At 35.8% G+C, this 24,522-nt stretch overlaps 1 protein-coding gene across 3 annotated transcripts in view; it reads right to left on the reverse strand.

The window, feature by feature from the left end:
• The window catches only part of zgc:172282 (leucine-rich repeat and fibronectin type III domain-containing protein 1-like protein), a 532,113-nt gene that overhangs the window by 275,954 nt on the left and 231,637 nt on the right, over positions 1-24,522 (reverse strand). For all 3 annotated transcript variants that reach the window (XM_062068089.1, XM_062068091.1, XM_062068090.1), the window contains exon 2: positions 6,826-6,930. The gene's annotated coding sequence lies outside the window, so the exon portion shown is untranslated. The remainder of the gene's footprint in view (positions 1-6,825; positions 6,931-24,522) is intronic.

Raw genomic sequence — 24,522 nt, forward strand, 5'->3', positions numbered from 1 at the left:
TAATGCTGACAACGCTAGCCTGATTATATTATGATATCACGTACAAATATTCATGAAAACACGCATGGGACAGTTTAGTAAGTATGAATAGTTTTAGGTATGTTGTAAAACTTACAAACGTTGCTTGGAGTGAAGAATGAAGAATCTATACAAACAAAAACGCTATGGATTACGAGAATACGGAACAACACTTGTACGCCCGGTTCAAGGCACTAAACAGAAGGAAATAATATAGATGTTCACCCCATAGCACCTGTAGTGAGCGAACTAATCAAAAAGATGGCGCCATACCGCAGTAAAACGGCTGATCAAACAAAACAGAAGTCATCGTCATGGACCCGCTAGCTGCAGAAGCTAGCTCTCGATCAGCTTGACAGACTCAATAAGTCCATGTTGACGTTTTGGTGAATTTACCAAACTGAAACAATACGAAAAAAATGCTATTGTGAATTAATAATAATAATAACACAGACACTCGTGAACGTGCTAGCATATTAGCTAATGCTGACAACGCTAGCCTGATTATATTATGATATCACGTACAAATATTCATGAAAACACTCATGGGACAGTTTAGTAAGTACGAATAGTTTTAGTTATGTTGTAAAACTTACAAACGTTGCTTGGAGTGAATAATGAAGAATCGATGCAAGTAGAAACGCTATGGCTTACGACAAAATGGAGTAACACTTGTACGTCCGGTTCAAGGCACTAAACGGAAGGAAATACTGTAGACGTTCACCCCATAGCACCGGGAGTGAGCGAACTCGTCCAAAAGATGGCGACATACCGCAGTAAAACGCCTGATCAAACAAAACAGAAGTCATCGTCATGGACCCACTAGCTGCAGAAGCTAGCTCTCTGATCATGTAGACCGACTCAATAAGTCCATGTTGACGTTTTGGTGAATTTACCAAAACTGAAACAATACGAAAAAAGATGCTATTGTAAGGTAATAATACTAACACAGACACTCGTGAACGTGCTAGCATATTAGCTAATGCTGACAACGCTAGCCTGATTATATTATGATAGCACGTACAAATATGCATGGAAACACTCCTATGGTCATCACGCATGGGACAGTTTAGTAAGTACGAATAGTTTTAGGAATGTTGTAAAACTTACAAACGTTGCTTGGAGTGAAGAATGAAGAATCCATGCAAGTTGAAACGCTATGGATTACGAGAAAACGGACCAACACTTGTACGTCCGGTTCAAGGCACCAAACGGAAGGAAATACTGTAGACGTTCACCCCATAACACCTGTAGTGAGCGAACTCATCCAAAAGATGGCGCCATACCACAGTAAAACGGCTGATCAAAAAAAACAGAAGTCATCGTCATGGACCCGCTAGCTGCAGAAGCTAGCTCTCCAATCAGCTAGACCAACTCAATAAGTCCATGTTGACGTTTTGGTGAATTTACCAAAACTGAAACAATACGAAAAAAAATGCTATTGTAAGTTAATACTAACACAGACACTCGTGAACGTGTTAGCATATTAGCTAATGCTGACAACGCTAGCCTGATTATATTATGATATCACATACAAATATGCATGAAAACACTCCTACGGTCATCACTCATAGGACGTTTTAGTAAGGATGAATAGTTTTAGTTATATTGTAAAACTTGCCAACGTTGCTTGGAGTGAAGAATGAAGAATATATGCAAGTAGAAACGCTATGGATTACGAGAAAACGGACCAACACTTGTACGTCCGGTTCAAGGCACTAAACGGAAGGGAATACTGTAGACGTTCACCCCATAGCACCGGGAGTGAGCGAACTCGTCCAAAAGATGGCACCGTAGCTTAAACGATAACACACCTTTTCAGCGTCTTTTCTTGTGTTTTACGAAAACTATTTGCATTATGGCCATTAGCGTAGAAAATGCCATGAATTATAAGGCGCCGGGTTCAAATTGTAGGAATAAAGTAGCAGCCTATAGTTCGTAACTTACAGTAGTGTGTAATGTTATTCAGACAGTATACAAACGTACATTCCACATATTGTAATGTCAATTAAATGCATTTTAATGACAGTTGATGATTGTGTCATTGTTACTTTCGAAGATTAAAAAAATAAATACATTTAAAAGCATTTTGCCCCTGTCATCACTGAATATGCTGCCTGTAACACAAGACTTGCTGACCACAGAAAAATGAGAATGTTGGAAAGGGTCGATTTGAAAACAAGCACCGGCACTTTGTAAAAGGTCATAATATAGATCATAGAATCGGATCATCATTTTTCATCAAGTGTGCCTTTGGCTGATATTATTCCTGCTGGACGTGCAGTTAAAACACCTCGGTTCATAATATGTGACCCCTCCCTTTAGAAGCAGCCTCAGCGATGTAACTAGGGAACTCCTGAATAAAATGGGGGGCGTGTGGGCTGTTGCTCAGAGCGTGGGGGGAGACTGTAACTGAGTGTGCAGCTCCATGCGTTCTCCCCATGGGCAAAATTGAACTCTGTCTCTGCCTGATTCCTTCCTGTTTAATAGATAGTTTGGTGCTTAAAGGCCTACTGAAAGCCACTACTACCGACCACGCAGTCTGATAGTTTATATATCAATGATGAATGCTTAACATTGCAACACATGCCAATACAGCCGGGTTAACTTATAAAGTGCAATTTTAAATTTCCTGCTAAACTTCCGGTTGAAAACGTCTATGTATGATGACGTACGCGCGTGACGTCAATCGTTGAACCGGAAGTATTGGTACCCCATTGAATCCAATACAAAAAGCTCTGTTTTCATCTCAAAATTCCACAGTATTCTGGACATCTGTGTTGGTGAATCTTTTGCAATTTGTTTAATGAACAATGAAGACTGCAAAGAAGAAAGTTGTAGGTGGGATCGGTGTATTAGCGGCGGTCTACAGCAGCACGACCAGGAGGACTTTGAGATGGATAGCAGACGCGCTAGCCGCCGACCTCACCTTGACTTCCTCCGTCTCCGGGCCGCCGACCGCATCTATGATCGTCGCTCCGTCGATCGCTGGAACGCAGGTGAGCACGGGTGTTGATGAGCAGATGAGGGCTGGCGTAGGTGGATAGCTAATGTTTTTAGCATAGATCTGTGAGGTCCCGTTTCTAAGTTAGCTTCAATGGCGTCGTTAGCAACAGCATTGTTAAGCTTCGCCAGCCTGGAAAGCATTAACCGTGTAGTTACATGTCCATGGTTTAATAGTATTGTTGATTTTCTGTCCATCCTTCCAGTCAGGGGTTTATTTATTTTGTTTCTATCTGCATTTAAGCCCCGATGTGCTCATCCCGTTAGCTCAGTAGCTAAAGAGCTTCGCCGATGTATTGTCGTGGAGATAAAAGTCACTGTGAATGTCCATTTCGTGTTCTCGACTCTCATTTTCAAGAGGATATAGTATCCGAGGTGGTTTAAAATACAAATCCGTGATCCACAATAGAAAAAGGAGAAAGTGTGGAATCCAATGAGCCAGCTTGTACCTAAGTTACGGTCAGAGCGAAAAAAGATACGTCCTGCACTACACTCTAGTCCTTCACTCTCACGTTCCTCATCCACAAATCTTTCATCCTCGCTCAAATTAATGGGGTAATCGTCGCTTTCTCGGTCCGAATCGCTCTCGCTGCATTGTAAACAATGGGGAAATGTGAGGAGCCTTTCAACCTGTGACGTCACGCTACTTCCGGTATAGGCAAAGCTTTTTTTATCAGCGACCAAAAGTTACGAAATTTATCGTCAATGTTCTCTACTAAATCCTAAAATATGGCAATATCGCGAAATGATCAAGTATGACACATAGAATGGATCTGCTATCCCCGTTTAAAATTTAAAAAAATAATTTCAGTAGGCCTTTAAACCCGACAATCATATTCAATAAAATTAAATATATACCCTACTTACAGTTTAATACCTTGTAAAATGATATAAAAGCATTTGTTAATCACAAAAATTATATTATTAATTTAACAAATAAACCTTAGGCTTAGGTCATGCTGATTGAAAACAATAAATGTGCATTAAATATGCATTATGTCGTGCTAAAATAAATTTCAAAAAACAAACAAAATTATGGCTAGTTGAGCAACAATCGTGTTCCCATGTTTAGTTTTTACTCATTTTTACTAATTGGTTTGTATCTAGTCTGCACTTTGTCTGTGTTATTATTATTATTATTATTGGCTTTTATCTAGTTTGCACTTTGTCTGTGTTATTACTATTATCATTATTATCAACTCAATCTATTTTTTATTTTCCTATTTTAATGATGTTGGATCTGTGTTGTTGTTGTTGTTGTTGTTGTTGGGGACAAGTGTTGTAAATTAGCTTTGGCTACAAACACTGTGATGCATGCATCGGATAACTGTTTCAGATGTCTATGTTTTTGTATCTGTCCCTATTTCAAATAAACCTCTATAATAATAATTAAAAAAATTAATAATAAATATGTTTCTTAACTAAACTGTCAAAAATATTAAAGTGCAAATGAAAATACAGCTGCACCACTTTAGTCATATTTTTTGCGCTTAAGAAATGTCTCTATGACATCAGCGCCAGACTTATTCTGTTTGTTTTATATTGTCATTACTGCCACAAGTGGTGGAAAAGTGTATTACAACTAAGTAACGCCGCGGCCTATACGAACCACACCTGAAAAACACACATATATTACATTCTAGGGGGCGTTCTTTGGTTAAGAAACTCTAGTATATAGTATATGCCGTCATCGTACCGGGGACCATCTCTTTGCAAAGAAACACGCCCAGGACTCCCACTACTTCAGCGTTACGGTGAGTTGATTTTTCATGCTAATTCTTTTGCTGTTTTTTTCTTTTTTCTGCCACAGCCGGTCCGTGAAAATAATGCATACATTAAACCGGTCCCTGGTGGGAAAAAAAAAGGTTGGGGGCCCCTGCTTTAGAGCACAGCTGTGACTTCCTGGCACTAAATGTCAGAATAATTGTATCTAAGTTATCACAAAACTTTGTGTTGCCATGAGTTCCCGGCGAGAAGACAAAAGCTGTCTTTGATCCTACCAAGAAGAAGGCCTGTAAAACTCCACTGTGTAGGATGGGAAGCAACGTGAAGGTGTTCTGTTTCTTTGATGTATTGTAATCCACAGAAAGATTGTGTCTTGACCCGAGAACTACAAAGCGGAGAGGAAGCAGGACCAGACTCCCTTCCAGGCGACCTCTTCTTTGAACTGTTTTACGACCTCTTCTTTGAACTCTTTTACGGTTAGGGTTAGGGTTAGGGTTAGAGGGTTAGGGTTAGGGTTATTGTATTGTAATCCACAGAAAGATTTTGTCTTGACCCGAGAACTACAAAGCGGAGAGGAAGCAGGACCAGACTCCCTTCCAGGCGACCTCTTATTTGAACTGTTTTACGACCTCTTCTTTGAACTCGTTTACGGTTAGGGTTAGGGTTAGGGTTATGGTTAGGTTTGGGGTTAGGGTTATTGTATTGTAATCCACAGAAATATTTTGTCTTGACCCGAGAACTACAAAGCGGAGAGGAAGCAGGACCAGACTCCCTTCCAGGCGACCTCTTATTTGAACTGTTTTACGACCTCTTCTTTGAACTCTTTTACGGTTAGGGTTAGGGTTAGGGTTAGGGTTAGAGTTAGGTTTGGGGTTAGGGTTATTGTATTGTAATCCACAGAAAGATGTTGTCTTGACCCGAGAACTACAAAGCGGAGAGGAAGCAGGACCAGACTCCCTTCCAGGCGACCTCTTCTTTGAACTGTTTTACGACCTCTTCTTTGAACTCTTTTACGGTTAGGGTTAGGGTTAGGGTTAGGGTTAGAGGGTTAGGGTTAGGGTTATTGTATTGTAATCCACAGAAATATGTTGTCTTGACCCGAGAACTACAAAGCGGAGAGGAAGCAGGACCAGACTCCCTCCCAGGCGACCTCTTCTTTGAACTGTTTTACGACCTCTTCTTTGAACTCTTTTACGGTTAGGGTTAGGGTTAGGGTTAGGTTTGGGGTTAGGGTTATTGTATTGTAATCCACAGAAAATTTTTTGTCTTGACCCGAGAACTACAAAGCTGAGAGGAAGCAGGACCAGACTCCCTTCCAGGCGACCTCTTCTTTGAACTGTTTTACGACCTCTTCTTTGAACTCTTTTACGACCTTTTCTTTGAACTGACCTTTTCTTTGAACTGTTTTGTAACCAAATGCGATGGCTGTTTATGACTCCCGTCCCTTTAGAAACAGCTGTTGCCATGTAATCAGGGACAGTCCAAATAATAGAGGAGGCATACAATCTTTCGGCAGAGCGTGATGGAGACTGTGCAAGAGTATAGCCCAGACGTTTCTCCTCACTGAGCCAAATTTAATTCTGCCTCTGTTTGATTCCTTGCTTCTTGTCCTGTTTAATAGATGTCATCAGTGTTTGAACCTGACACTAAACCTGCAGAAAATAGTTCTTCACAGGTTTCTCTATGTTTACATTTTCCCACTTTATTGAACATTTCTTACATATACCTTATTTTTGCACCTTCGTTTTAAGAGCTTTTTGTTAAGTGTTTAATGTGATTTTAATATTTTGTTTACATTGTTTTCCATGCTTGTGTTGACATTTCCCTTCTGCCTTGATAGCTGAGTGGATTATAATCAGAGGAAGGTTACGTTTGAAACAGAAATATTTTCATGTAATACGTTTTTTGCCCTGGTCCATATTTTCGATATGTCATAAAAACATCAATAGTTACCGATTTAGACTCATCTGAAAGAGTTATATTGTGATACAGTTCTCAGCCGAGTCTTTGGCTGCCTTAAAACAAAGGCAAAGTTCCAGGTAGAAATAAAACAAGAAGTTGTATGCAAGGTTTGCCTACCTCTACCAATCGTGCATTGATTTAATCAGGCTCAACATGAAGACTATCTGCCGTGACTGACAGACGGACAGGTCGGGATGCACAGCCTGGAGGACGGAGCCCAGCCTGGTGAAGAGAACAAAGACACAAAAGTTATCGGAGGTCTGATCGCGTAGACACGACTTTTGGTGACGGCGTGACGGGCCCACGACACCGGAGCAGAACCCGTCCTCATTATTTGATTCCGGTTTATCGGCCTAAAACTGTCCATAACTCCCTGGCTCTCGGAATAGTGACCACCAACCCCTCACCATGATTCTGTCATGTGTCCCACACTGCAAAAAGTCAGTGTTCAAAACCAAGAAAAAAAAATACAAAAATTAGGGGTATTTTATTTGAACTAAGCAAAGTTATCTGCCAATAAAACAAGAACATTTGGCTTGTCAAGACTTTCCAAAACAAGTAAAATTAGCTAACCTCAATGAACCCATAAATACTTTAAAATAAGTATATTCTCACTAATAACAACTGTACTACTATATGAGTATGTATTTTATATTGTCCATCCATCCATCCATTTTCTACCGCTTGTCTCTTTCGGGGTGCTGGAGCCTATCTCAGCTGCACACGGGCGGTAGGCGGGGTACACCCTGGACAAGTCGCAACCTCATCGCAGGGCCAACACAGATAGACAGACAACATTCACACTCACATTCACACACGAGGGCCAATTTTAGTGTTGCCAATCAACCTATCCCCAGGTGCATGTCTTTGGAGGTGGGAGGAAGTCGGAGTACCCGGGAGGGAACCCACGCAGTCACGGGGAGAACATGCAAACTCCACACAGAAAGATCCCGAGCACGGGATTGAACTCAGGACCTTCGTATTGTGAGGATACCATTAACATAAATTCCTCAAAACAGCCCACTACCTATAATATGGCCTTGGTAAACATCAGATCATTGTCTCCCAAAACGTTATTAGTTAATGAGATCATTACAGACACCAGTCTTAACGTCATTGGTGTCAGTGAAACCTGGCTCAAAACAAATTAATTGTTCCCGTTTAACGAGGCATCTCCTTCCAACTATATGAATGCACATATTGCCCGTCCCCTTAAAATGGGTGGAGGGGGTCACACTAATATACAATGAAAACCTTAACCTTACCCCTAACCTAAGTAATAAATATAAATCATTTAAGGTGCTTACTATGAGGTCTGTCACACCGCTACCTCTCTACCTGGCCCCCCTGGATCCTATTTGGACTTTATTTTCAGAGTTTGTCACTGATCTAGTGATGCACACAGATAATATAATTATAATGTTTCAGACAGAAAATAAGCAAATATCACCCTTATTTGAGACATTTAATCTTACTTAGATTTCAGTTTTTGCAGTGCAAGGGGAAAAACAAATCCAACCAAGACCCACTGTAGTGATTAACACCTCCATTCACAAACTGGGTAAGCAAAGTAGTTCTTCAGTAACCTAAGTAGAAATTAAACGTATCAAATAACGCACGCAATTCAAACCATGTCCAGAAGTGTCAACATGGTGTGACAGATGCCGCTTATATCGTGCATATGCACATTACATGGCTCGCTTGGAATTGGAATCGTGTTTAAAACTCGGCAAGCGACCGAGTTTTATATATATATATATATATATATATATATATATATATATATATATATATATATATATATATATATATATGTATATATATATATATATATATATATATATATATATATATATATATATATATATATATATATATATATATATATATATATATATTACACCCATTTAAATCCACTACAAAGCCTGATGAGAAAGTGGAAAACATCCTTTTTAAGCACGGTTAACAAAACAATGATAATAATCATAACCATGATCATTTGAGTCACAATATTTGTGAGATGTGGGGCGGCATGGCTCGGTTGGTAGAGTGGCCGTGCCAACAACTTGACGGTTCCAGGTTCGATCCCCGCTTTCGCCATCCTGGTCACTGCCGTTGTGTCCTTGGGCAAGACACTTTACCCGCCTGCTCCCAGTGCCCACCCACACTGGTTTAAATGTAACTTAGATATTGGGTTTCACTATGTAAAGCGCTTTGAGTCACTAGAGAATAAGCGCTATATAAATATAATTCACTTCACAATATGAAATGTTCATGTGGTTACATCCCTATTATTGAGTTTCCCACATGTTATATCATACATATTTATAAGTAATACAGCACATTCAAAGCCGTCTGTGCACACTTATTGTACAATTCTCACCACCACTGAGATAAGCAAAACAAAAGTGGTTTAAAGGTTATCATTACACGTCTTTCCGTCTATTTGGGATGTCAAACTCATCCGCCGTCACAATCTTCCGCCATGTTGGATGATCTTGAATGTCATTGGACTTGGGCTCAGTCCTTTTCTATATTTAGCATCACTTCCCTCGACTCAGCGGTGGCACTGTGGTAAAATGACCCACCAGTGAGCCTGCTCTCTGTGTGTGTGTGTGTGTGTGTGTGTGTGTGTGTGTGTGTGTGTGTGTGTGTGTGTGTGTGTGTGTGTGTGTGTGTGTGTGTGTGTGTGTGTGTGTGTGTGTGTGTGTGTGTGTGTGTGTGTGTGTGTACAGCAAAAAATAACGACGCTGCACACATACCTGTCGGTAAAGGTGGGCACCTTAAGATTGGATTAGAACAGGGGTGTCAAACGTGGAGAAAAAATCCACTCCCACTGGTAAAATCACGACACGATAACTTAAAAATGAAGACAACGTCAGATTGTTTTCTTTGTTTGAAAATAGAACAAGCACATTCTGAAAATGTACGAATCGTAATGTTGTTGTTTTTTTACACTTGCATTTTGCGGTTAATAGAATTATACCTTTATTTGTACTTTCTGAATAAATTATGTGATAACGTTAATCAGTCAAAAATTACATCAAAATCAAATCATATATATATATATATATATATATATATATATATATATATATATATATATATATATATATATATATATATATATATATATATATATATATATATATATATATATATATATATATATATATATATATATATATATATATAAACTGTATATATATATATATATATATATATATATATATATATATATATATATATATATATATATATATATATATATATATATATAAACTGTATATATATATATATATATATATATATATATATATATATAAATATATATATATATATATATATATATATATAAACTGTATATATATATATATATATATATATATATATATATATATATATATATATATATATATATATATATATATATATATATACAGTATATATGTATATATATAAATAAACTGTATATATATATATATATATATATATATATATATATATATATATATATATATATATATATATATATATATATATATATATATATATATGTGTGTGTATATATGTGTATGTGTAATAATATAGTTATAGTTGCATATTACTTACAAATACAAAGTCTCTAAGGCGGAAGCACATTAGAAAGTATCCAGGAACAAACATGTCCGCATCATTCAACTTCCTGCATCATGAGCTCAACGTAAATATTGTGGCCACAACATAAACCAAAAAACAAATACAACTCCGATTAAACTTTAAAGACAGCACAAGTCCATTCCAGACGGTTTGAATCAACACGCTAGTGTTTTACATCCCTACCATACCAACTTTACATCTCGAAGCTGGTTGCAACATTCCACTCTACAAAATAAAAGCATGCGTGAGTCATGCCACCACACCGGGTCAATATTGGTACGGGCGAATGCTTCGATATCAATACGGGTCTTTTGACAAAGGAGCAAAGTCTGTTGACATTTATTACTCAAGCTGAATGGTAAAGCTCTTCATAAAAATAAAAAAAACTCCATTCCAGGACCAAACGCGACACTCTCTCCTACTTTAACGCCAGTCTATGTGTCCCTGCTGCTCGCAGGAAGCAAAATGACTCCCATAAATGTGACATATAATGGCTTCATACTTTCAAAACCTCATTTGGTCTGCAATTTTTTTTTCAGATTTTTTTTTTTGACGGCCCTTCAAGTGCCAAATATTACATCTTGCATGCTCCCCCGTTTTCCATCACACTATAGGACTCCACACTAGACAGATATGACATATACGTTCATGAAGTAGCAGTAATACATTATTTAGCTTTAATTACTGTAAAACATTGTTTTTGTTATTTTAAGTTTGAACTCCAAACCGATGGATAAAAGTAAAAAAATTAAATAAAAATGTTTTATGTCAAAAATAATTACGTTTATGGTTCTTATTTGTTGAAAAATAAATGATTAGAATACAATAATACACCAAAAAATTCAAACAACACATAACAACAAATGCTAATAAAATAGCACACGTAGAAACTAAACAAAAAAATTGCAATTAAAATAGTACAAATTAGAAACATATCTTCAAAAAAAATAAATGAAAAATGTCATTTAAAAATGATAAATGTGCGTAGTAGAAGGTAGAATTAAAAAAATCTAAACAATAACATTTTTATTTTTTTATTAAAAATATGAAATGTAAAAATAAAAAAAAATTAAAATAAAAAGCATCATTTGGTAAAAAAAAAAAAAAAAAAAAAAAAAAATAATGTAATCATAACCTCTCAAAACATGTACCGTATTTTTCGGGGTATAAGTCGCACCTGCCGAAAATGCATAATAAAGAAGGAAAAAAACATATATAAGTCGCATTTTTTGGGGAAATGTATTTGATAAAAGCCAACACCAAGAATAGACATTTGAAAGGCAATTTGAAATAAATAAACAATAGTGAACAACAGGCTGAATAAGTGTACGTTATATGAGGCATAAATAACCAACTGAGAAGGTGCCTGGTATGTTAACGTAACATATTATGGTAAGAGTCATTCAAATAACTATAACATATAGAACATGCTATACGTTTACCAAACAATCTGTCACTCCTGATCGCTAAATGCCATGAAATCTTATACGTCTAGTCTCTTAAGTGAATGAGCTAAATAAAATTTTATATTTTACGGCAGTGGTCCCCAACCTTTTTGTAGCTGCGGACCGGTCAACGCTTAAAAATTTGTCCCACGGACCGGTGGGGGGTGGGGGGGGGTGTATTTACTTTTTTTTTTTTTTTTTTTTTTTTTTTTTTTTTTTTTTTTTTTTTTTTTTTATATAAATAAATACAATCATGTGTGTTTACGGACTGTATCCCTGCAGACTGTATTGATCTATATTGATATATAATGTATATATTGTGTTTTTTATGTTGATTTCATTTAAAAAAAAAAAAATATATATATATATATTTTTTTTTTTTTTTTAATTTCTTGTGCGGCCCGGTACCAATCGGTCCGCGGACCGGTACCGGTCCACGGCCCGGTGGTTGGGGACCACTGTTTTACGGTAATGTGTTAATAATTTCACACATAAGTCTCTCCTGAGTATAAATCGCACCTATGAAAAAAACTGCGACTTGTAGTCCAAAAAATACGGTAAACAAAAAATTGCAATTAAAATAGTACAAATTACAAACATATCTTCAAAAACAATAACTGAAAAATGTCATTTAAAAATGATAAATGTGCGTAGTAGAAAGTAAAAAGAAAAAAATCTAAACAATAACATTTTTATTTTTCTATTAAAAATATGAAATGTAAAAATAAACAAATAAAAAAATAAGAAGTATAATTTTGTAAAAAAAATAAATAAAAATAACAAAAGCAATTGAATCATAATCTCTCAAAACATGTATTCAAAAAAGGTTGAATATGTTTAATAGAAATACACTGAAAAAAATCGAATCAAGCTAAATAAAATTGAATTAATCTGAAACAGCCTTTGCGAGGTCAGAGGTCACTGATAGATGTAATCCATATAATCTATATCTATCTATATTTAATAATTGGGCACATTCCTTACTCTTTCAGTCTAAAGTGAAGTGAATTATATTTATATAGCGCTTTTTCTCTAGTGACTCAAAGCGCTTTTACATAGTGAAAGCTAATATCTAAGTTACATTTAAACCAGTGTGGGTGGCACTGGGAGCAGGTGGGTAAAGTGCCTTGCCCAAGGACACAACGGCAGTGACCATGATGGCGGAAGCGGGGATCGAACCTGGAACCCTCAAGTTGCTGGCACGGCTACTTTACCAACATATAGTGGACGTCTAAGACTCCATCTTCTTGAAACCTTTTACGCATGCTCTCTCGCTCCATTCAGTCTTTGGAACTCCCCGTCTCCGCCCCCATCCGTCTAATGGACTGCAAGTATCAGAGCATCCCCCCATCACACGACTCCTCTGTTTTCCAAGCAACATGGATGCCAGATCACATTCACACAACCCATGCAAAGTTCCATCTTTGTCTCAAAGAGATACCTTCAATGTCCTTCTGCTTTCTGCGTCACTTTCTCTTTGATTCGACCTTTTGGAAACACGCGTCTCATTAAAATATCTCCAAAAACAAGATACAGTGAGTGGAAAATGGCTTGCTGATTGGAAATGTAGGTCACTCCGGGTCAATCACCGCCCACCCAATCAGCAATGGCTGCCAAACCGGATCAAGAAGCGTATCAAGACTGAAAACAGGCGGCACTTTGGTCCACGACCTTTTGGTTCGAGGATAAATATTTTTCAAAAAAACACAGCACAACACACAAATAGGTGTGAACACAGGAACATTTTTAATCCTAAAATGACTACCAAATATATATATATACATATATATATTTTTTATATTTCAATCAGTGTTTCTTGAGGGCCACCAACAAATATCTGTTTCTCAACTGTGGGCCGCGATGATACTCAGTTGCAATACACTTTTCCACCACTTGTGGCAGTAATGACAGTATCAAACAAACAGAAGAAGTCTGGAGCTAAAGTCATAGAGAAGTTTCTCAAGTGCAAAAATTATGACTAAAGTGGTGAAGCTGTATTTTCATTTGCACTTAACTTTATTGACAATTTATTTAACAAGCATTCATTATTTTTATTTTTTTTATTTTTCAAACAAACAGAAGAAGTCTGAACCTGAAGTCATAGAGAAGTTTCGTAAGCGCAAAAAATATGACTAAAGTGATGAAGCTGTATTTTCCTTTGCACTTAACTTTATTGACAACATATTTAACAAACACATGTATTATTTAATCACTTTATTTACATCAAACAAACAGAAGAAGTCTGGAGCTAAAGTCATCGAGAAATTTCTCAAGCGCAAAAATTATGACTAAAGTGGTGAAGCTCTATTTTCATTTGCACTTAATTTTATTGACAATTTATTTAACAAGCATTCATTATTAAATTATATATTTTTTTATTTCAAACAAACAGAATAAGTCTGAACCTAAAGTCAAAGGGAAGTTTAGTAAGCGCAAAAAATATGACTAAAGTGATGAAGCTGTATTTTCCTTTGCACTTAATCATATTGACAACAAATTTAACAAACATATTCATTATTTAATTACTTTATTTATATCAAACAGAAGAAGTCTGGAGCTAAAGTCATAGAGAAGTTTCTCAAGCGCAAAAATTATGACTAAAGTGGTGAAGCTGTATTTTCATTTGCACTTAATTTTATTGACAATTCATTATTCATTTTTTATTTTTTTTATTTCAAACAAACAGAAGAAGTCTGAACCTGAAGTCATAGAGAAGTTTCGTAAGCGCAAAAAATATGACTAAAGTGGTGAAGCTGTATTTTCATTTGCACTTAACTTTATTGACAACATATTTAACAAACCTATTTATTATTTAATTACTTTATTTACATCAAACAAACAGAAGAATTCTGGAGCTAAAGTCATCGAGAAGTTTCTCAAGCGCAACAATTATGACTAAAGTGGTCAAGCTGTATTTTCATTTGCACTTAATTTTATTGACAATTTTTTAACAAGCATTCATTGTTAATTTTTTTTTAAATTTCAAGCAAACATAAGAAGTCTGAACCTAAAGTCGTAGAGAAGTTTCATAAGCGCAAAAAATATGACTAAAGTGATGAAGCTGTATTTTCATTTGCACTTAACTTTATTGACAACATATTTAACAAACCTATGTATTATTTAATCACTTTATTTACATCAAACAAACAGAAGAAGTATGGAGCTAAAGTCATCGAGAAGTTTCTCAAACGCAAAAATTATGACTAAAGTGGTGAAGCTGTATTTTCATTTGCACTTAATTTTATTGACAATTTATTTAACAAGCATTCATTATCAAATTATATATTTTTTTATTTCAAACAAACAGAAGAACTCTGAACCTAAAGTCATAGGGAAGTTTCGTAAGGGCAAAAAATATGACTAAAGTGGTGAAGCTGTATTTTCATTTGCACTTAACTTTATTGACAACATATTTAACAAACCTATTTAGTATTTAATTACTTTATTTACATCAAACAAACAGAAGAAGTCTGAACCTAAAGTCATAGAGAAGTTCCGTAAGCGCAAAAAATATGACTAAAGTGATGAAGCTGTATTTTCCTTTGCACTTAACTTTATTGACAACATATTTAACAAACGTATTCATTGTTTAATTACTTTATTTATATCAAACAGAAGAAGTCTGGAGCTAAAGTCATTGAGAAGTTTCTCAAGCGCAAAAATTATGACTAAAGTAGTGAAGCTGTATTTTAATTTGCATTAAATTTTATTGACAATTTATTTAACAAACTTATTCATTAAATTACTTTATTTATATCAAACATAAGAAGTCTGTAGCTAAAGTCATCGAGAAGTTTCTCAAGTGCAAAAATTATGGCTAAAGTAATGAAGCTGTATTTTCATTTGCATTTAATTTTATTGACAATTTATTTGACAAACATATTTATAATTAAATTACTTTATTTATATCAAACAAACAGAAAAAGTCTGGAGCTAAAGTCATCGAGAAGTTCCTTGAATTATTGTGGTCCCACCAAAAAAAACAAAAAAAAACAAAACATTTACCACTCCCCTTCAACTTAAAGACAGCATAAGTCCACTCTCGACAGTTAATAATAAATAGGTTAGTTACAATTGTTCTCTGTTTGACTCATTTCACTTGATCAAACCTTTTCTTACCTTCCACACTACAACAAATTAACAGTATGGATGATTGGTGATGATATCGTACAAGATCAATGTCAGTATCGTACTGAGGCACTCTTAGTAAAAAAAAAAAAAAAAACATGTCTGAGGTCCTTTATCCTTGCGGTATCATATATTTCCCACACACAACTTTTTCCACCACCACTTCTGTCTGTGTAGTTGTGTAGTACAAACTCCTATAGTTGTGTAACTGTGCACAACTGGGAGGGTTTAAAGATTAGGAAAGGGGAAGAGGAAACATTGATCCAAACGCAGCATGCCAACTTGTATCATAAATCAGGAGGACAACTTCCGATGTACTGAGGTTGCATGTAGAGTACCATGCATCACATATTGGATAAACATCGATATCAACTAGATGAGGCAATTCCTGAAGGAATTGTGTGTGGATGCTCCAATGCTGAAGTTGAACTGAAATGCTGAGAGAATGTAGTATGAATGGAAGAATAGTTTGAATATTGGAATGGTTTGAATGTTGAAGAGTTTGAATTTCCAGGAAAACCGGTATTTGGTTTGGGACTTGGTAAAGTGTTAGTTTGAATGTCCAGGATGAGTGGAATGTGTTGATGTTGGAATGGTTTGAATAGGTTGGATAATGTGGGAATTGTGCAACTTGGAAAAATGTCCCATTCATTTCAATGGGAACTTCCTGGAAATTTGGGGAAAAAAGGGAATTTTTGAAAAATGATTAGGAGCTTGAATGTCCTGAATGAGCTTAATTGGTTGGTGTTGGAATTGTTTAAATTGGGCAAGAAATGTTGAAGTAGTAAGTGGTATTAGGGAATTTCGGGAAAATCAGGAATTTTTTGGAAAATGGTAAAATAAACTTGAATGTTCTGAATGAGTTGAAATGGTTGGTGTTAAAAATTTTCAAATCGGTCAAGAAATGTTGAATTGGTAACATGTTGAATTGAGAAATTGTATTACGGAATTCCTGGAATTTCGGGAAAACCGAGAACTTTTCTAGTTCAAAAAACAACTTTTTTTTTTTCCTAATTAAGAGGAATGTTTTGACGGTAGAACGGTTGAAGTGGGTTGGAAAATGTGGAAGGAGTAGTCGACAGAAAACAGGGTGGAAATAGGGCTTTGGAAAAACAGGAATTCTGGAAAATCCTGGAATTTTTTTTAACTTGAATAAAAAAGTACTTTTAATTTCCAGGATGGTGGAATGTGTTGAAGGTGGAATGGTTTGAATCAGTTGAAAAATGTGGGAATTGTGCAACTTGGAAAAATGTCCCATTCATTTCAATGGGAACTTCCTGGAAATTTGTGTAAAAGCGGGATTTTTTTGAAAAATGATTAGGAGCTTTAATGTCCTGAATGAGCCAATTTGGTTGGTGTTGGAATAAATGTTGAAGTAGTAAATGGTATTAGGGAATTTCGGGAAAATCGGGAATTTTTTAAAAATGGTAAAATAAACTGAATGTTCTGATCTAGTTGAAATGGTTGGTGTTAAAATTGTTCAAATCGGTCAAGAAATGTTGAAGTAGTGACATGTTGAGTTGAGAAATGGTATTACGGAATTCCTGGAATTTCGGGAAAACCGAGAACTTTTCCAGTTCAAAAAACAACTTATTTTTTTGTCCTGATTAAGAGGAATGTTTTGACGGTAGAACTGTTGAAGGTAGTTTGAATTTCCAGAATAGTGGAATGTGTTGAATGTGGAATGGTTTGAATCAGTTGAAAAATGTGGGAATTGTGCAACTTGGATAAATGTCCCATTCATTTCAATGGGAACTTCCTGGAAATTTGGGGAAATGCAAGATTTTTTGAAAAATGATTAGGAGCTTGAATGTCCTGAATGAGCCGAATTGGTTGGTGTTGGAATTGTTTATATCAGGCAAGAAATGTTGAAGTAGTAAATGGTATAAAGGAATTTCGGGAAAATCGGGAATTTTTTTGAAAATGGTAAAATAAACTTGAATGTTCTGAATGAGTTGAAATGGTTGGTGAGATTTTTCGAATCGGTCAAGAAATGTCAAATTGGTAACATGTTGAATTGAGAAATGGTATTACGGAATTCCTGGAATTTCGGGAAAACCGAGAACTTTTCCAGTTCATAAAACAACTTATTTTTTTGTCCTGATTAAGAGGAATGTTTTGACGGTAGAACGGTTGAAGTGGGTTGAAAAATGTGGAAGGAGTGGTCGACAGAAAACAGGGTGGAAATAGGGCTTTGGAAAAACAGGAATTCTGGAAAATCCTGGAATTTTTTTGAACTCGAATAAAAAAGCACTTTTAATTTCCAGGATGGTGGAATGTGTTGAAGGTGGAATGGTTTGAATCAGTTGAAAAATGTGGGAATTGTGCAACTTGGAAAAATGTCCCATTCATTTCAATGGGAACTTCCTGGAAATTTGGAGAAAAGCGGGATTTTTTGAAAAATGATTAGGAGCTTTAATGTCCTGAATGAGCCGAATTGATTGGTGTTGGAATTTTTTAAATTGGGGAAGAAATGTTGAAGTAGTAAATGGTATTAGGGAATTTTGTGAAAATCTGGAATTTTGGGGAAAATGGTAAAATAAACTTGAATGTTCTTAATGAGTTGAAATGGTTGGTGTTAAAATTTTTCAAATCGGTCAATAAATGTTGAAGTAGTGACATGTTGAGTTGAGAAATGGTATTACGGAATTCCTGGAATTTCGGGAAAACCGGGAACTTTTCCAGTTCAAAAAATGAATAATTTTTTCTGTCCTGATTAAGAGGAATGTTTTGACGGTAGAACGGTTGAAGTGGGTTGAAAAATGTGGAAGGAGTAGTCGACAGAAAACCGGGTGGAAATAGGGCTTTGGAAAAACAGGAATTCTGGAAAATCCTGGAATTTTTTTTAACTTGGAAAAAGGTAGTTTGAATTTCCAGAATAGTGGAATGTGTTGTAGGTGGAATGGTTTGAATCAGTTGAAAAATGTGGGAATTGTGAAACTTGGAAAAATGTCCCATTCATTTCAATGGGAACTTCCTGGAAATTTGGGGAAAAGCGGGATTTTTTGAAAAATGATTAGGAGCTTGAATGTCCTGAATGAGCCAATTTGGTTGGTGTTGGAATTGTTTAAATCGGTCGACAGAAAACAGGGTGGAAATAGGGCTTTGAAAAACCAGGAATTCTGGAAAATCCTGGAATTTTATTTAATATACTTGGTTGAATTGTGAAATGTATAGACATTTAATTAAAAAAATAGATACGGTCTGTTAAATGACTCATGGTATTGTTAGCTAGCTGATCGAGTTCTTATGTTTTTCTTAATTTGACAAATATAACTTAAAGTTCCGAACAGATTAATTAATTGGCGCCAAACATAAATGTTTAAATATGCATATTTATGCCTAATAATAATAATAATAGTTTGTAGTCAAATGCAAACAGGGAGGAACCGGAATATGATTGTATTTATTTTTCTATACATTGATTTTGAACAAAACATGATTGATTAAACCCGCACATTTGGAAGCAGCAAAAGGAGCGTTTGCAAATGTAGATGATTATTAATTCAGTTTATTTCGTCTCGGGGAAAAAAGGTAGACTTGGTTGTACAAAATTATGGTAAATAATTCTGTTGTTTTAATGGATTTTTTTGCCGGCGATAATTTGAATTATTCATTCAAGAGCACAGAAAATGCTTTCTGCCAAGACAATTACAGAGGGGGGGACAAGGAAATGGCTGGTAATTTGTGGGGTAAAGCACAAAAGTGCACTTAAGAACTTCCGTGTGGAACGTCAGGCTCGTGTCGGAATATGACGAAGGCGACTCGGACTGCAGGGCATGATGCTTAATTCATACTTTTTGTTCAATTTGATCTTTTTATATGCATTACCAAAAAAAATGTGCGATTTTTTGTAATCAGCAGTGCACTCGGATCATATTGGCATAACAAAAAGAGTCCTGCAGGGCGTGTATGTGATCATTTTTAACTCTGTTTTGCACAATTCACTTTGGTGCCCCGAGAATAATTTTTACGAATTTTAAGACATTTTTTTTACCTGTAGATGACGTATCATCGCAGAAACAAGACAGTGTTTCCCACACATTCATTTATTTGTTGCGGCCTGCCACGAAAGAATTACGTCCGCCAAAATAAAAATAAAAAATAAAAATAAAAATAAAAATAATTTTTTTTTTTATTTTTTTATTTTTTTTTTCCTCCTGTCCAGCTTCTCAGGCAAATAATATAGTTGATGTAGATGCCCATATCGGCTGTTCAGATTTAATTTACAAAAGAGAAGTGTAGGATACTTCTCTTGTTGCCTTATTTGTATTTGACTTTATTAAATGTATTTATATTAGAAACACAACATGTGTATATAACAAAGGGTGCAAAGTCTGCAGGCAGTAGGAAACACATGGTTAAGGTGTAGGGAGTAAAACTGATGGCAGTCTAAAGTTCAAGATTTTTGGAGCTCTTTGTTCAGTGGATCAGATGTTTGATGAAGCTCTGTGTCTATCTACCACCACTACTGTTTTCTGTTTATTTGTTACTGACTGTGGCAGGACACCTCTGCCTCTGTTTCACTTTATGTTGCTGGTAAATAATATGGTTGTAGTAGTAGGCTAAAGTTAAATTATTTAGTATGCACTAATTAAAGGGGCAGAGCTTTGAGACATTTTAGCTTTTATATTTTATAAGATATATTTTTTGTAAGAACCACAATTAATAAATATATTTCAGTGAATAACCTATTGTCCAAATCTGTATATAAATATGTACATAAAGTGTTGTAATTATATTGTAAAATGGATGGATGGATGGATGGACGTTTAAAACAAAACTGTTAATATTAATCAGTAAGTATACATTTTTTTAGCCTTTTTAGAGAAAATCAAATTATTGTAGTAAATTATGCAAATTACTCGATGAAGGCATGATGACCACGCCCATAGCCACGCCCCCACCGCCACAGGTATCTTGGCAGTTTATGGGAAACACTGCAAGACATTGATACAACATTGCATATACACACATGTCCTTTAAAACTGACTTTGAAACAACGTTGCAAAATTGCTGTTTGTAAATTGGATCCACGTTTTTGATTGGAAAATGACCACATTTCAATGGTCAAATCAACGTCAGAACCCGACATTGGTAAAACAATGTCAAAAAGAATGTTGTTTCATCGTTGTATTTGTGTTGTTGAATTTTGGTTAGGAAATGACCAAATTTCAATGGTCAAACCAACGTCAGAACCTGATATTGAATAAACGTTGTCAAAAAGCATGTTGTTTCAACGTTGTTTTTGTGTTGTTGAATTTTGGTGGGGAAATGACCAAATTTCAATGGTCAAATCAACGTTAAAACCCAACATTGATTAAATGTTGTCATAAAGCATGCTGTTTCAACGTTGTATTTGTGTTGTAGAATATTGGTAAGGATATGACCAAAACTCAATGGTCAAATCAACGTCAGAACCCAACATTGGGGTAACGGGATTGAACTCAGGACCTTCGTATTGTGAGGCACATGCACTAACCCAGGGGTCCCCAAACTACGCCTGCAGGCCGGATCCGGCCCACCAGCGTCCAAATCAGGCAAATCATATTGTCTAAAAATGCATTTTATCATCGATAATGTGACATCATCGCGCGCCCGGAATGTGTGCTATATATATATCTAATATATGTCTATCTATATATATATATATGTGTCTTAATTAGATTAAAGTGTGCTATATATATCTAATATATATATATATATATATATATATCAATATCAATATATATATATATATATATATATATATATGTATGTTTGTATGTATGTGCATATATATATAAATATACATGTATATATATATATTTATATATATATATACATATATACATATATATATATATATATATATATATATATATATATATATATATATATATATATATATATATATATATATATATATATATATATATATATATATATACAGTATATATATACAGTATATATATATATATATATATATATATATATATATATATATATATATATATATATATATATATATATATATATATATATATATATATATATATATACTGTATATATATATATATATATATATATATATATATATATATATATATATATATACACAGCCCGGCCCCCGGCCAAATTGTTTTAACCCAATGCGGCCCCCGAGTCAAAAAGTTTGGGGACCCCTGCACTAACCCCTTTACCACCGTGCTGCCCCACTTCCGACTTCTGGCAACAAAAAGAGTACATTTCCCCTTTTAAAGCCTTCACAACTAAATATTCCGCAGACACCAGATTTAGACGACAGATGTTTCCAATCCCAAATAAATCTCTTATCACAACATTTTCTTACCATTTTACATATTTTGAGGTGCAATGTATTCATGTATTATCAACAAGAAGGGAGAATTACAAGCGTCTCCAAGCCCCAGCTGACCCGAGTCAACATCAAGGTGCCGCCACTCGACTCCAACGTCTTCCCTCCATGGCAATTATTTCCAGACGCGTTTTATCCGTCATCTCCTCCTTTCGGTCGCCGCGCGGCTGAAGTAGAGCGGAGAGGCACTCGAGTGGCTTTTGCGTCCTCGCACGACGCCCGCGTCGTTACGGCCGACCTGTGGAGCGCCCTCATTACTACCGGCGCCACACCAATTTGTCTTAAGCATTAAATTGCGACGCTTGGATAAATCCCGGATGACGGCCGGAGGGAGCACGGGATGATCCGTCTTGCGGATGAGCGGGTCGAGTCGCCCCACCATGTTCCTCCGGTGATATCAGGCGCTCTCAGTTCCAAATGTACAACACCGGTGAAGTTGTCACGTTGTGTAAATGGTAAATAAAAACAGAATACAATGATTTGCAAATCCCTTTCAACTTATATTCAATTGAATAGACTGCAAAGACAAGATACTTAACGTTCCAACTGGTAAACTTTGTTAGTTTTTGCAAATATTAGCTCATTTGGAATTTGGCGCCTGCAAACATGTTGTATTAGGTCTCTGGTTGCCTATAGCAACACGGCCACAGAGTATAAGGAGCAGCTACGCAACAGCCAAGCACAAAATAGCACGCACGCTAGGTATCTGTAATTATTTGAACAACATTGCAGTGCAAAGCAGCGCCTTTGTGTCAAACAATTATAGTTGCACATTGCTTGCACATACAACGCCTCCAAATTAGAAAGTATCCAGTAACAAACGTGTCTGCATCATTCAATTAAATGAATGATCGTGACCTCTAGGTGCCGCCAAAAATGATCACATCAATAAGTCCATTGCAGACAGTTGAAATTAATTTTCACAACTACCATCCGACCTTTTCAAACAGAATGATAGTGGTGTGATTCCTGCTGATCTCGTATCGGATCACGGTGTTTCCCATAAACTGCCAAGAAACCTGTGGCGGTGGGGGCGTGGCTATGGGTGTGGTCGCCATGACACCATCGAGTAATTTGCATAATTTACTACAATGATATGATTTTCTCTAAAAAGGCTAAAAAAAATGTGTACTTACTAATTAATAATAACAGTTTTGTTTTAAACGTCCATCCATCCATCCATTTTACAATATAATTACAACACTTTATGTACATATTTATATACAGATTTGAACAATAAGTTATTCACTGAAATATATTTATTAATTGTGGTTCTTACAAAAAATATATCTTATAAAATATAAAAGCTAAAATGTCTCTTAAAGCTCTGCCCCTTTAATTAGTGCATACTAAATAATTTAACTTTAGCCTACTACTACAACCATATTATTTACCAGCAACATAAAGTGAAACAGAGGCAGAGGTGTCCTGCCACAGTCAGTAACATCTACATCAACTATATGATTTGCCTGAGAAGCTGGACAGGACAAAAAAAAAAAAATTAAAGCTCTGCCCCTTTAATTAGTGCATAATAAATAATTTAACTTTAGCCTACTACTACAACCATATTATTTACCAGCAACATAAAGTGAAACAGAGGCAGAGGTGTCCTGCCACAGTCAGTAACATCTACATCAACTATATGATTTGCCTGAGAAGCTGGACAGGACAAAAAAAAATTTAAATAAAAAAAAATAAAAAAATATTTTTTTGGCGGACGTAATTCTTTCGTGGCGGGTCGCCACAAATAAATGAATGTGTGGGAAACACTGGATCAATATCGGTCTGGGCCACAAAGTATCAGGAGGGAAAATGGCGACAGTGTCACCCTCATGAGTAAGACATGCGAGAGTATGTGTGTGTGTGTGTGTGTTTGTGTGTGTGTGTGTGTGTGTGTGTGTGTGTGTGTGCAGGACCAGGTCCGGAGGGTGGAGCGTGGCAACATGAGTGACATGACAAAAATCCGGAGAAAGTGCAAAATGACTGGAAGGCACTGCACATATGTCGAGCTCTCTCAGAGAGACTCGTGACACGGCGGAGTCACATGTGAAGTGACAGCGGAGTCACCGGGGGTTGACGACACGGAGGGACCCGATGGACCACATGTGCTGCTTTGTAAGTGCTGGCCTCTCAGAGGCCATGCAGCGGCTCCTGGGGTCCAAAATTAAACTAAGATATGTGGGAAAGCCAATTTATTTTCAATAACACTGAGTCGACTTGTGATTTTAAGAATGTATTATCAATGTA

Source organism: Entelurus aequoreus, linkage group LG13, assembly GCF_033978785.1.
Source record: "Entelurus aequoreus isolate RoL-2023_Sb linkage group LG13, RoL_Eaeq_v1.1, whole genome shotgun sequence".
Taxonomy (NCBI): Eukaryota; Metazoa; Chordata; class Actinopteri; order Syngnathiformes; family Syngnathidae; genus Entelurus; species Entelurus aequoreus.